The sequence below is a fragment of the Acomys minous genome (genome assembly GCF_964271855.1).
Source record: "Acomys minous genome assembly, chromosome: 14".
NCBI classification, from domain to species: Eukaryota; Metazoa; Chordata; class Mammalia; order Rodentia; family Muridae; genus Acomys; species Acomys minous.
Window position 1 is genome coordinate 31,510,435 of NC_140496.1, and position 12,105 is coordinate 31,522,539.

General features: G+C 53.6%; 1 protein-coding gene and 1 long non-coding RNA gene across 4 annotated transcripts in view; one reads left to right on the forward strand and one right to left on the reverse strand.

Annotated features, from left to right (window-relative positions):
• The window catches only part of ADGRG1 (adhesion G protein-coupled receptor G1), a 37,927-nt gene extending 32,377 nt beyond the window's left edge, over positions 1–5,550 (reverse strand). The window contains exon 1 of one of the 2 annotated variants that reach the window (XM_084755854.1): positions 5,206–5,550. The gene's annotated coding sequence lies outside the window, so the exon portion shown is untranslated. The remainder of the gene's footprint in view (positions 1–5,205) is intronic. The other variant, XM_084755853.1, reaches the window with a different exon arrangement.
• Positions 5,551–8,429: 2,879 nt separating this feature from the next.
• LOC311582319 overlaps positions 8,430–12,105 on the forward strand; it is a 29,514-nt gene continuing 25,838 nt past the window's right edge. For both annotated transcript variants that reach the window (XR_014774081.1, XR_014774082.1), the window contains exon 1: positions 8,430–9,189. This is a non-coding gene — a long non-coding RNA (uncharacterized lncRNA). The remainder of the gene's footprint in view (positions 9,190–12,105) is intronic.

A 12,105-nucleotide genomic window follows, 5' to 3' on the forward strand; every position in this document is an offset into this window, starting at 1 on the left:
AACAAGGTGGGTATGGTACGAGCAGTGTGGGCAGGGAGCTGGGCTCCAGCAGGCACCTTGAAGATGGAGACAAAGAAAAGTGGCACTGCAGAATCCAAGAGGCCAGAAACAAGCCTGGGGAAAAGCCAAACAAGGAGAGGGGAGGCATCAAAAGCACCCCTGACAAGACAGTCAGGGATTGGGGTGCAGATCTGGGAGGTGAGGGAAAAAAAACTGCCCTATAATGCACGGCGGGATAGGAGCGGATCCGTGGCGCGAGGCAGCCACGTGTCCTCTCGGCTTCCCGTGGCCACTGGAAACACAGTGCCAGGACTCAGCCAGAGAACTGCAGCTCCACAGTGGGGTGGGCGGGGGGGGGGGTGCTGTGGGATTACAGGCTGGCAACAGAAGCAGGATGGGTTGGAAAACACAGGAAGCTGATGGTTGTCCCTTCTTTAAAAGAAATGGAAGAGAGGCTGTACTGATGCTGACCCTTGGCCAACTGGCTAGAGCCGACTCTGCCAGCTGGTGTCCCAGGCAAGCGTCTCTACCAAGCCACCCCTCCGCTGTCAGTTGAGACCCAAAAGAGCCTCTGCTCCCTGGCCACCAAGGAAAGACCTTCAGGAGCACATGAACCCCAGGATATGGATAAGAAACCAACAAGGCTTGCCTAATGTGGCTGCCGCCTGAGGCAAGGCCTGGGCACTGAAAAGGACAGAGTATGCGGCTGATGGAACTTTCAGGGGACTTTCAGGCCTCTGTCTATTTCTAACTAGCCTGATAGAACACCAGATTACACAAGGCAGCCTGGTGAAGAGAAACGAGCTGTGCCCACCCTTGCCACGGAGTCCAGACAGCTACTGTCTGATTGGAGATGGGTTTTCACCGTCTGAGAAGAGTTCAAGTACAGGCTTTGCTGTACTTGTATATTTTGGAGCAGAATACTCAGCATACTGCTGTTGATGTACACACAAGCGCACAAAGCTCCAGCTGTCGAAAACCAAGCATCCCTTCGATACAACAGGGGCACCTGGCCCATTTTTCAAAGATGGAAACCGAGGCTAAGAAAGATTTCCCAAAGCCACCCCACAATCCTGTAGCCAGTAACCCAGAAGATGTGTTAGGGCCTGTGCTTCCAGCCACCTCCCTGCTGCCATCATTCCCGTGGGAAAGCCTCCTGCCCACAAGCGTGGGGGAAGCCTCAGCCCCATGATAAGGCCACCTCCCGTCACATCGCCCCAGGGTCCAGCAAGGATGGGGGTGTCCATGTGACTCAGCCACCCTCACAAAGGCAGCTGTGTGTCAGTGCCCAGGACAGCCTTCTCCACTGGGGGGCCATCCCTTTCCCCCTAGCCGGGTAGCAGTAGGAAAATCTGGCTGGTCCAAGATGAGGGGGGAACCGGGCCACCCTCAGCCATTAAAGTGGGCTGAGCCTCACAGGGATTCAAGCCTGGGCTTGGGGTTCAAGGACAGCATTGCCAGATAAAGTGGAATGCAGGCTAGCAACAGGATGCGAGCTGAGTCCGCCAAGTCGTTTGGCTGTTTTCTAAGACCTTATTTGGAGTCCACCCCAGGTCTCTGGGGACAGAGCCAAGCAGATGCCCCTCCACCTGCATTTACCTGCCTTAGATTTCCAAAGCCCTGGGGTTATGGTCTGGGAAGAGAGTCACAACCCCAGATGTTAGCAGAAATTCTTCCATCCCCTCCTAGCTACAGCATTCTCCCTCTTCATCCTTTGCTGAAAACAGCGGTGGCGCAATTGTCAGGCACCATACAAGCGGCTGGTGTTTTCCTCCTACAACCCTGCTAAAGGGGCATCTAGCCAAGTGCCATGACTGGAACCAGGGTCTGACTTTCAGGCCAGTCCCTTCCCCCTAGGTCTCTCTTCCTGGTCCCAATGACGTTTGGCCACATGCCGGCAAGAAGTGGCCTTGGTCCCTGGCATAAGACCTTTCTTCCTGTGTTTCCCTCATTCCTGCCTACACGAAGACACCGATCCAGTGTCCTGTCCCCAAGGCAAGTTCAGAGGGGTTGCCCTCAAGGCCACCCCCACTGACTGCCCCAGGAGGTGGGCATGCCTGGGTGCCCAGCTACTTGAGACAGGCGAATGGACAAGAGCCTCCTGTTCGCGTTGTGGCACGATGGAATGTCTGACCCTCGGCTTAGCCACCCCCGCTCCAAGAGCAGGTAGCAAGAGGGCTGGATCCAGCCAGACCATGCTCAGAGAGCCATGCCCTTGACTCTCAGCAGATAGAGGTCCCTGAGCCCAGGGCAAAGATGAGGTACCTTGAATAATCCTTCCCTACCTCACTCACGTGTCTGCTAGCCTGGGCCTGCCCTTCTGGATCCAGAAGCCTAGGGTCCTCCTGTGAGACCCTACCCGTCTTTGAACAGAGGTTCCCTCTGCAGCCCAGGTGATGGGGGCAGGGGATTGTCATGATGAGGCTTTTCCTCTTCAGAGTATGACTCCCTTAGAAGCAGCCTGGCCCAAGGGAGCCACTCCCTGAAGCTACAAACCACTCTCCTCACTGCTCTGGTTCCCGGACCCAGTATTGCCCCCAAGCCCTCCATAACTGCCATGGGAGTCTGGCATCAAATTGCTGGACTTTGATCTTTCTGTGCCTCAGTGTACTCATGTGTAAAATGGGTGCTGCATCCTCCTGTCCATTGGGTTTGCTCTTGAGCATGTGTCGAAGTATATGCATATGTACATGTTTATATAGATGCACACGCACACGTGTGTACATGTATGTGTGGGCCAGAGGCCAACTTCCAGTGTGTCATCCTCTAATGTGTTAAATGTTTTAGGAATTACATTTATTTTGGGTATGTGTATGCATGAATATGAGTGTGTGTGTGTGTGTGTGTGTGTGTGTGTGTGTGTGTGTGTGTGTACCCTGTGTGTGCATGCATGCGCATACATATGCAAGTACCAGTGCCACTGCATGCACACGGAGGTCTGAGGATAACTTGCAGGAGTTGCTTCTCTCCTTGGACCACATGGGACACGGGGATCTAACTCGGGTCATCAGACTTGAAGGGAAGTGCTTTAGCCTAACCAGCTCGCTGGCTCCTCACATCCCTTTCTGAGACAGGGGCTCTCACTGAACCTAGGGGCTCTCTGGTTCGCTAGAGTTGCTGGACAGCAAGCCAGGAGATCCGCCTGTCTCTGTCTCTCTGGGGCTGGGGCACAGGCACAAACCACTATGCTTACTTTTTCAATGTGCTGCTGGGGATCCAAACAAACAGTAAGCATGTTACCAACCGAGTTATCTTCCTAGCCCATGAGTCTGCTCTTAAAGTGTCCCCGGCGTGCAGGAACAGAGGGACGTTCAATCCTCCATAGGAGCCACCTGCCTTTCACCACACCTGGTCCGAGGTGCCCAGCATTCCCCAAAGAGGCTACACCAGCTGCTGCCAACTGTCCCACACTTGTGCCCCGTCTATGCTGCCCCTCCCCAGGTCCTGCCCTGAGGTTTGAGTGGCAGCTGCTCAGACACCAGTCTCTGTCCAGCTGTCGCTGGTCAAGCATTATCTCATCTGTGCCAAGGCAGGCAAAGGAAGCCTAGAGAGGTTTAGTGACTACCCACAAGGTAGTACCAAGCAAAGCCTGGGGAAGGTGCTCCATCTTGAAGAGAGCACTATACCAGGTCACTCACTGCTGGAGTCTCTGTGACCAGACTCTTGGCTGTGCCCTCCTGTGTGCCCACATCCAATTCTCACTACATACATAGCACAGAAGTGTTAAGGTGTTGGCTAGGGGAGACTCGCTTGGGAATTCTTCACAAAGAGGACACTTGTTTCCTCGCCCAAGAGCCCAGTAGACTGCCACCACTTCCTCCCCTTTTCCTTCTCTCTTTTGAGACCAGGTCTCTCCACGTAGCCTAGGCTGGCCCGGAACTCAAAATGTATCCATCTCAGCCACCTTTGTGTGGAAACTACACTTGGCCTACCTCCAGCACTTTTCTTTTGAGACAATAAAAGGCTGGAATCCTAAGTACTTTGTAGAAGTCCCACAGAGCATGGGGACCCCTAACCCCAAGAGACTCTTCCACACCTCCCACCTCCTATATGGCCCTCTGCCCAGCAGCCAGGGAACCCCTCGGGGTCTCCCGCTAAGTGCTGGGGCGCAGGTGGCGCAGGAGGCATAATGGAGCGATGACAGATGCTCATTAGCAGGGTCCCGCTGTGCAGCCCACATGCCTCAGGGAGCCAGCCTGGCAGAGGCAGAGCAGCGGCGCCAGCCGCCCACCTTTGTCTGGTTGGGTAGGGGCCATGAGCTAGGGCTGGAGGCTTGGCACTGGGGTTTTAGAAACAGTAGTTGATTTAACATCTGGGGCCCTGTCTATATCCATTATGGTACAGCTGGGAAACATGGCCAGGGTCCCACCAGAGGCCATGGAAAGCCTAAACTTTTTTTTTTTTTTTTGCTCTCCAGGTGCATCTTGGGCAGCTAGTAGAACGGTGAATTTAATTTGTTTATTTATTTATTTATTTATTTATTTATTTACCTTTTGAGACAGGGTTTCTCTGTGTGGCCTTGGCTGTCCTGGACTCGCTTTGTAGACCAGGCTGGCTTCCAACTCACAGAGATACACCTGCTTCTGCCTCTGCCTGTGCTGGGATTACAGGCGCACACCACCATGCCCAGCTGAAGGGTGAACCTTTGACTAGACTTCTGCAGATAGAGTGACAAACCTAGGCAGAGAGGCAAGGGGATCCTTGGCTGGCAGCTGCAGACAGACATACACCTGCCTTACCAGGAAAGGCTGCCTGCAGCCTCTTCCTCTTCAACAGTCAAACAACTAGGGTGACCTGCTGCTAAACCGGTTCCCCATGGATCTCAGGAGAAACTGCTCTGGGAGTATTAGGAACCAAGGCAAAGACGGGGGTTCATGCCACCAGTCTCATCCACAGGCCAGGGTCCCCGCTTCTCTCTGGCCCTCACATCAGGGGTCTCCTCTGAGCAAAGAGGGACACACCTCACACTCTGCCGAAATGTCCCAGTGCCCCCAGGTGAGCATGCCCAGATCACATTCTGAGCAGCAAAAGAGTGACTTTGAAACAGCCTGAGTCTCTAACTCAGCCGTTCCCTGAGAGACACCAGAGATCAGGCACACACAACCCGCCCCCGCTCCCCGCCCTAGCATTGAACTGAACCTGAGACCAAGGTCAAGTGGGCTGAGCCAGCCTAAGGGCCATGCCATACCCGCTGCCCTTTCTTACTTGGTTTCCCACTCTTAACAGCAGTCTCCTACCTCCAAGCCTAGGCAGGCCCTTTTGTTGACAGCCTTTGCAGCCGATGCCGATGCCGCCTCCTTCTCTTTCCAGGTGCCCAGCACCTAGTCTGAGCCTGTCTAGGCAGCAGTCAACTTAATCCAGGTGAGGCTCCGCCTACCCGTCTAGCTTCCGGTGCCGTGGTGCCGTGGCCCTCCGACACTTCTGAGTTTCTTGGCGAGGTTTGACAGGGCCTTCAGCCTCCGTGGACTTTTGGCATCTCAACCCTGGACAGTAAGAGCTGCCCTATGTGAGGCTGAGGATCACCCCCGTCTCTGAGCTTCGGAGACCCTTTCAGATCGTGAGAGGCACGCTGCCCCGCCCACACACACCTGCAAACTGCCAATCCTTTGTGGCTTCTCCCCGCCTCCTCCGAGCTGGGGCCCTACCCGAATCCTGCCCCGTCCTGCCTGCTGTGCAATATAAACCAGCCACAGGCTAGATGCAGGAGGGTTCCAGGGTTAGGGGGTGAGGATCTCAAAATGCCCTGCGGAACCAGGGTAGAATCAGAGCAGGCAAAAGGTGGGAGCAGAAATGGAGCTTTGGCCTAGGCACGGGTGGTGACAGCTGCCCCAGGTATCTTGGGAGGGTGCCAAGGGAGATGCCCAGGCAAGGTCCACTCTGCAATGGAGAGGCCCTGTGCATGCACTTTCCTGCAGCCCCTGCCACCCATCTCTTTTCAACGTTCTTACAATCGGGCGCCAGTATCCTGGGGCAGACAGAGGTCCTTTTGATGCTGGGGTCCCAGCACCCCAACATTGAAACCTGCTAGCTGAGCCATACTTCCTCCCAGGAAGCCAACCCAAGCAGAGACTGATCCTCTGAACAAAGTGGTATCAAACACAGTTTTGAGCCAGGCTCATAGTGGTGTCACTTCTGTGGGATCTACCTTGGAAACCCCTCCCCCACACTCCATTGTGTCTCCTGCTGTCACCCAGATCAGTCCCCCTGCTTGTCTTATTCTATGTACCCCAGACATAGAGCAGGCCAAGAATAGGGTCTGGTGTAGAGGAAAGATGGGTGAGTGGTGAGTGAAGAAGAAAAGATGGATAGGTGGATGGATGGATAGACCAGAGGATGGATTCAGCCTCGCGTTTATGTGGCAAGCCTGCTGCGATCCAGGCACTGCAATAGGAGAGACAGCTACAAACCACACACTGAAACCCCTGCCCTCTCAGAGCTGCATGGATACAGGTCATAAATTAATAAGCAATAGGAACTAGAGAGATGGCTCAGAGGTTAAGAACACCGGCCGCTCTTCCCAGAGGTCCTGAGTTCAATTCCCAGCACCCACATGGTGGCTCACAACCATCTACAGCGTGATCCAATGTCCTGGCATGCAGGCGTACGTGCAGGCAGAACACTGTATACATAATAACTAAATACATCTATTCAAAATTTAGTAAGTAATGAATATGAAATCTATCCAGAGCTATGGCAAGAATGATGGGGAGAAACCAAGATAAGGGGAAATGATAAAGGGGTGAGGTTAGATCCTCAGGGAGAAACGATATTTGAGACTAGACAGCATTCAAGGAGGTAGCCTTTGGGGTACCTAGAGTAGAGCAGTGTAGTGGGAGGAAGAGCCTGTGCCAAGGCCCTGCGGTGGGTGGTCCTAACCTAAGGGATGAGGAGGAGGTTGCTCACTGCTTCATGGCTGAAGTGGGTGGTCCTGATCTAAGGGATGAGGAGGAGGTTGCTCACTGCTTCATGGCTGAGGTGGGTAGTCCTGACCTAAGGGATGAGGAGGAGGCTGCTCACTGCTTTATGGCCAAGTGAAGGAGCCAAAGGTAGGAATGAACAGGTGGGCTCTGGGAAGGCCCCAGGTGTGAAAGTGTCGTAGGGCTCGCCAGTTCCCGGGATGATGCAAGCACCTGTCTGCTGACAACCACTCTGCACAGGCCCTGGTGAGACATCAGTCCCACCACAACCCCCTCCCACATGAGAACGCCTGGTTCCTGCAGCCTCCCTGGCTACAGGGTGGGCACGCACACCTGCCTGCTCTGCCCAGCACAAGCTGGATCTCTAGGGTTGAACAGATGAGGGGTGCCAAGGAAGATGCATGTCAAAGAGAGGGCTTACAGGATAAGTCCAACTACAGAGTCCCCACAGCCCCAGAGACACCCGATAAGGGCACAAGGGGAGTCCCAGTGATTTCCGGTATGCCCACTGGTAATTCCCTCACTTGTGACACCCACATTTCACGTCTTCCCTTGTCTCCTCAGGGCCCCTGGCACGTGATACAGCTACCAATCCCTGTCACTAAACAACAAGGGCTAGGGCTAGAGTCCCAGTCTTGAGCCCTCTTTTGCTGGGTGTCCTTGGGGAAGATTGCTTAACCTCTCTGTGCCTCAGGTCATATATCAAATAGAGACCCTTGATTGTCTTCTAAAATTAGCAGGAATTGGAAGGTTTAGTGTGACCTTGGAGTGTAGGCACCTGAGCAGCACCATGCCCTGGGAAAGTGGGTTAAGGAAGTGAAATGAAACAAGACCATAAGACCGTGTCCAGGTCTCAGACCTGCCAGCTGCCCAGGTGGATTTCAACCACCGCCATCCAAGAAAGCAGCCAAGGAGCCAAATGCAAACTCTGGGTCACACTGACTCCTCCCTCATCCTGGAGCTACCTGGTACTGAGCAGGCGGGGTACTCCCAAACAAGGCAGCAGAGTGGGGTCCAGGAACAGGCTTGAAGTCACACCCAGGCAGTTGGATTCCAGAATCAGTCCTATCCCCACCACCCCTCACTGAAAACAGAGAAAAGAATGCAGACCCCTCTTCCCGTCCTGGGCACACCTCGGGTAGGATAAGAGGGTCCCCAGGTCTGTACTTCATCCTTTCAAGCTAAGTTTCCACGCTCCTTCTCAGAGCTGGTGGAGCCCACAAGGTCAAGGTGTGAGTTCCCCATCTCTGTGGTGAGCCAGGGGTGAGCAGGTCTTGTACATTAGGGAGGTGGCCGTTACTTCACCTGTGACGACTGCATGAGCTCTGACTAGGGCTTCCTAGTGACAGATTAACCAACTTGGCTCTTTCTCACTAGTTCCTGTGTTTATCCACTGAGCTAATATTTGCCTACTGAGCGCTAGGTGCCAGGCCTCTATTTCAGAAAACAAATACACCATAGGGCGAGCAGGAGAGATGTGAGGCCAGGGCTCCTGGAGCAGACTGTCTGGAGCCTAGCTCCACCTACTACTGTTTAGTCCCCTCCCTCAGGTCTAGTCTGTGTGCATAGCAGGTGCGAGGGGCACCTATCCATGCCGTGAGGATCCCATGGGGGATGTTAAAGCCCTCTTGACAATGGCTGACGCATGCTTAAATGCCCCACAAATGCTCCTCATCCCCAGTGCAGAATGGAAAGCAAGTTACCAGCTTCTGGCAGGCAGCCCTTCGCGAGCTCCATGCTGCCCTGCTGTTGATTGGAAGTGGCCCCTGCTGCCTCCAGTGACAAGAACTGTCTTCCCTTTGGCCACCCCTGGCAGTGGTCACTCTCACAGCATGTGAGTGTGCAAGGTCTCTGCTCTAGAGCACCCCAGCAGCATTCTGGGAAGCCTCACCATGCTCTGCAGAAAGGTGTCAGGATACGGAGCTGATGCCACTGCCTAGCCCTTGGTGAGTTCGTGGTAACCAGGTGTGTTGCCGATCATCCTGGCAAGAGGCCGAGGCAAGAGGCCAACCTGGCCTGTGCAGCAGATCCTGACTTGGCTAAGCTCTCGGTGAGCTCATCCTCAGCTCTGTCCCTTGGTCACGCTCAAGTCTCGCCACCTAGGTTCTAGAGCTACCCACCTGTGCCCAACCTAGAGCCGGGAAACCCTGTTGCCGTCTGAGTGTTTGCCACTTCGTCATACTTTACCCCTTCACTGCTGGAGCCTTTCTCTGACCTGCAGTCAGCAGGGAACAATAAGAGATCCATCCTGATGTGTGTTCAAGTGAGTCAGGTAAGGAGATGGGGTGGGGGTGGGGGAGGGCTGCTCAAAGACACATCTATGCCAGCAGCCAGCAGATCCAAGAGCAGTATTTGTCCTCATTTTATAGCTGGGAACACGGAGAGTAGGCAAGAGAGCTGTGCCACACCACCATGAATTGATACTATTGGGGCCACAGCCTCAGTGAGTCTGTGACACTGCTTAATAGCACAGGGGCCTCCCCCCAGGTCGGCCCTGTGTCTTGAGGTGACTGAGTCACATCTGCAGCCCCCACCCCCACCTCAGCCTGGAGTTTGCAGTACCATGAGCCCACTAGACAGACACAGGAAACTGGGGGAAACCAAATGTCACATCTGGGCACCCAGCAGAAAAGTGTAGAGGGGGTTGGCCCCAAGGAAGGGTTCCACCCACACAGGGGACCCACTTCCCACCCCTTCTCTGCCAGGGAAACTCCACCTTCTTCTCCCCCTCAGTCTTCCTACATAGGAAGTTAACTCTTTCCCTGGCAGCCCCCCAAAGTCCTACATCCCTTTACCTGTGAGAACATCCGGGCATGCTCCGTGGAGTACCCCTGTGGACCAGGTCCCTTGCAAACACTGAGTCTCTGGCTGCATTTGGATTGTGTCAGGGATTGTGGGCCAGGAGGCTGAGACACAAATCTAATTGCGTTGCCAAACAGAGCCAGCCTTGGCATCTGAATGAACTACCCATCCCCTGGTTTATCTTTGCCTTCCAGCTTCCTTTGTTTGGGTTTTTTGTTTTGTCTTTGTTTTGGTTTGTTTTGGGTTTTGGTTTTCCGAGACAAGGTTTCTCTGTGTAGCCTTGGCTGTTCTGGAACTCACTTTGTAGACCAGGCTGGTCTTGAACTCACAGTCATCTGCCCACCTCTGCTTCCCAAGTGCCGGGATTAAAGGCTTGCGCCACCACTCCTGGCTCTCACTAGCATTCTTGTTTCCGTTGTCTGTCGTTATTTACGGTGTGACATGGCGACCATATTAACATTCTCACCACCATGTCCCTGAGTCCATCCAGGTGATTGGCAAGCTAAGGACCGCAGCCCGCTTCCCATCTCCTTCAGATCCCCATGCCTCAGCTTCAGGAGGGTCAGTGCGAAGATGCCAAATGTTGGTCTCAGAACCAAGTAAGATGCGCAGAGGCTCAGTATTCCGTAGTATTGCTGTGGTATGTGGGTCTGCACTGTAACAAAGTACCAGAGACTGAATGGCTTAAAGAACACGAATGTGTTGTTGGTTCTGGAGTCTAGAAGTCAAGGGTTAAGGTGTCAAGAGGGCTGGTTCCTTCTGAGGACCCCAAGAACCTTTCTTCCTGGCTTCTGGTGCATGGCGGTGGCCGTCTTTGACATTCTTGGGTAAGGTAGCCTTGCTTGGTCTCTCTCTCCAATCTCCTGTCATGGCTTTTCGGGTTCACATTCCCTGGTTTATAAGGCTTGACCCCAAGGGCCTCCAGCTAACTTAATTAGCTCTGCAAAGACCCTGTCCACACACTTGTCAAATTGTGTGCTCAGGTACCCTTGATTCCCATGACAACGAGAGCACAGGGAGACTGGAGCTGAACAGGTGTGGCAGATGATAGCTAAATGTAACAGCTAGAAAGTGCTACACTGTAGGGGATGATGGCATAGGCCTTCAGTCTCAGCACTCTGGAGGCAGAGGCAGCCAATCTCTGTAAATTTCAGGCCAGCCAGGTCTGCATGGTGAGACCTCGTGTCAGAGCAAAGAAAGAAGAAGTTCCTCACTCTGAGTTTTTACTACTTTATTGTAATTTTGTTTATATAACTTAACTCCTTCCCTCCTCTCCTCCTGCCCCTTCCCCATTCTCTGCCTTTCCTCTTCTCCCTCCTCCCCTTTCCCTCCTCCCCCTCTCCCTCCTCCCCTTCCCCTCCTCCTCTCCTTTTCCCCCATTTCCTCCTCCTCTCCCTCCTCCACCTCCTCTCATTCCCCTCCTTCTCCCCCTCCCTTCAGCCTTCTTTCCCCCTTTTGTGATCAGGACTTGCTGTGTGCAGACAGGTTCCAAACTTCTGGCCTCAAACAATCCTCGTGCCTCATCCTACTAAGTAATTGGGGCCACAAGCACATGTGTGTCTGAGTGTGAGTGTGTGTGTGTGTGTGTGTGTGTGTGTGTGTGTGTGTGTGTGTGTTACTAGAGATGGAACTCAGGGCCTCATGCACGCTGGGCAATCCCTCTACGGCTGAACTGCCTGCAGCTCCTGTCTTATCACAGCGGCGCTTCTGCAGCCAAGCCACAGACCATGTAAACATTTACCGAGCAGTTCTGTGAGCCAGCACAGCGCGTCACATCTATCATTGGGACCCTCCCCTCAGTGCTGTCTTAGGTCCCCAGGTGGCTTCCCATGGGCTGGGATAAGAGATGGGTCACAATATGGGGTGAGGTCTTGCGTTTCTCTTCTGAGGATCTCCAGAGGCCTAGCCTCCTCATCTCATGGAAGATCCTGAGGAAGGGATGCTCTGCTGACACATGACTGTGACAGGGGTATCGGGCTGACAGGCAAAGAGCTAGAGATAATCTACATGCCCAGTGCCAGGAAAAAACTCACTCTAGTTTTCACCTTGAGGGTAACCAACCATCTTATCTTGTTCAGGATTGTCCTTGCCTGGAAAGTTGTACAGTCTAAGAAACTGCTTGGTTCTAGGCAAACTGGGACAGCTGGTCATGTGATCATCCATATGGCCACAGTAACAACAACATGCTTACTATAGTGGTAAATTTAGTAGAAATAAAGAGAACACAAAGGCTATATCTTCGCCAGTTTCAAGAGCAGGGCTGGCACCCAGGAACCCTGGAAAGCCCCTATATAGAAAAACTAGAGTATTTGAGGCAAGCCTGAGGGTGGTAGAGGTGTGGGGCAAGGAGAGACAGTCTTAGGAGTGGTAAGGGCCTGACCCTGGG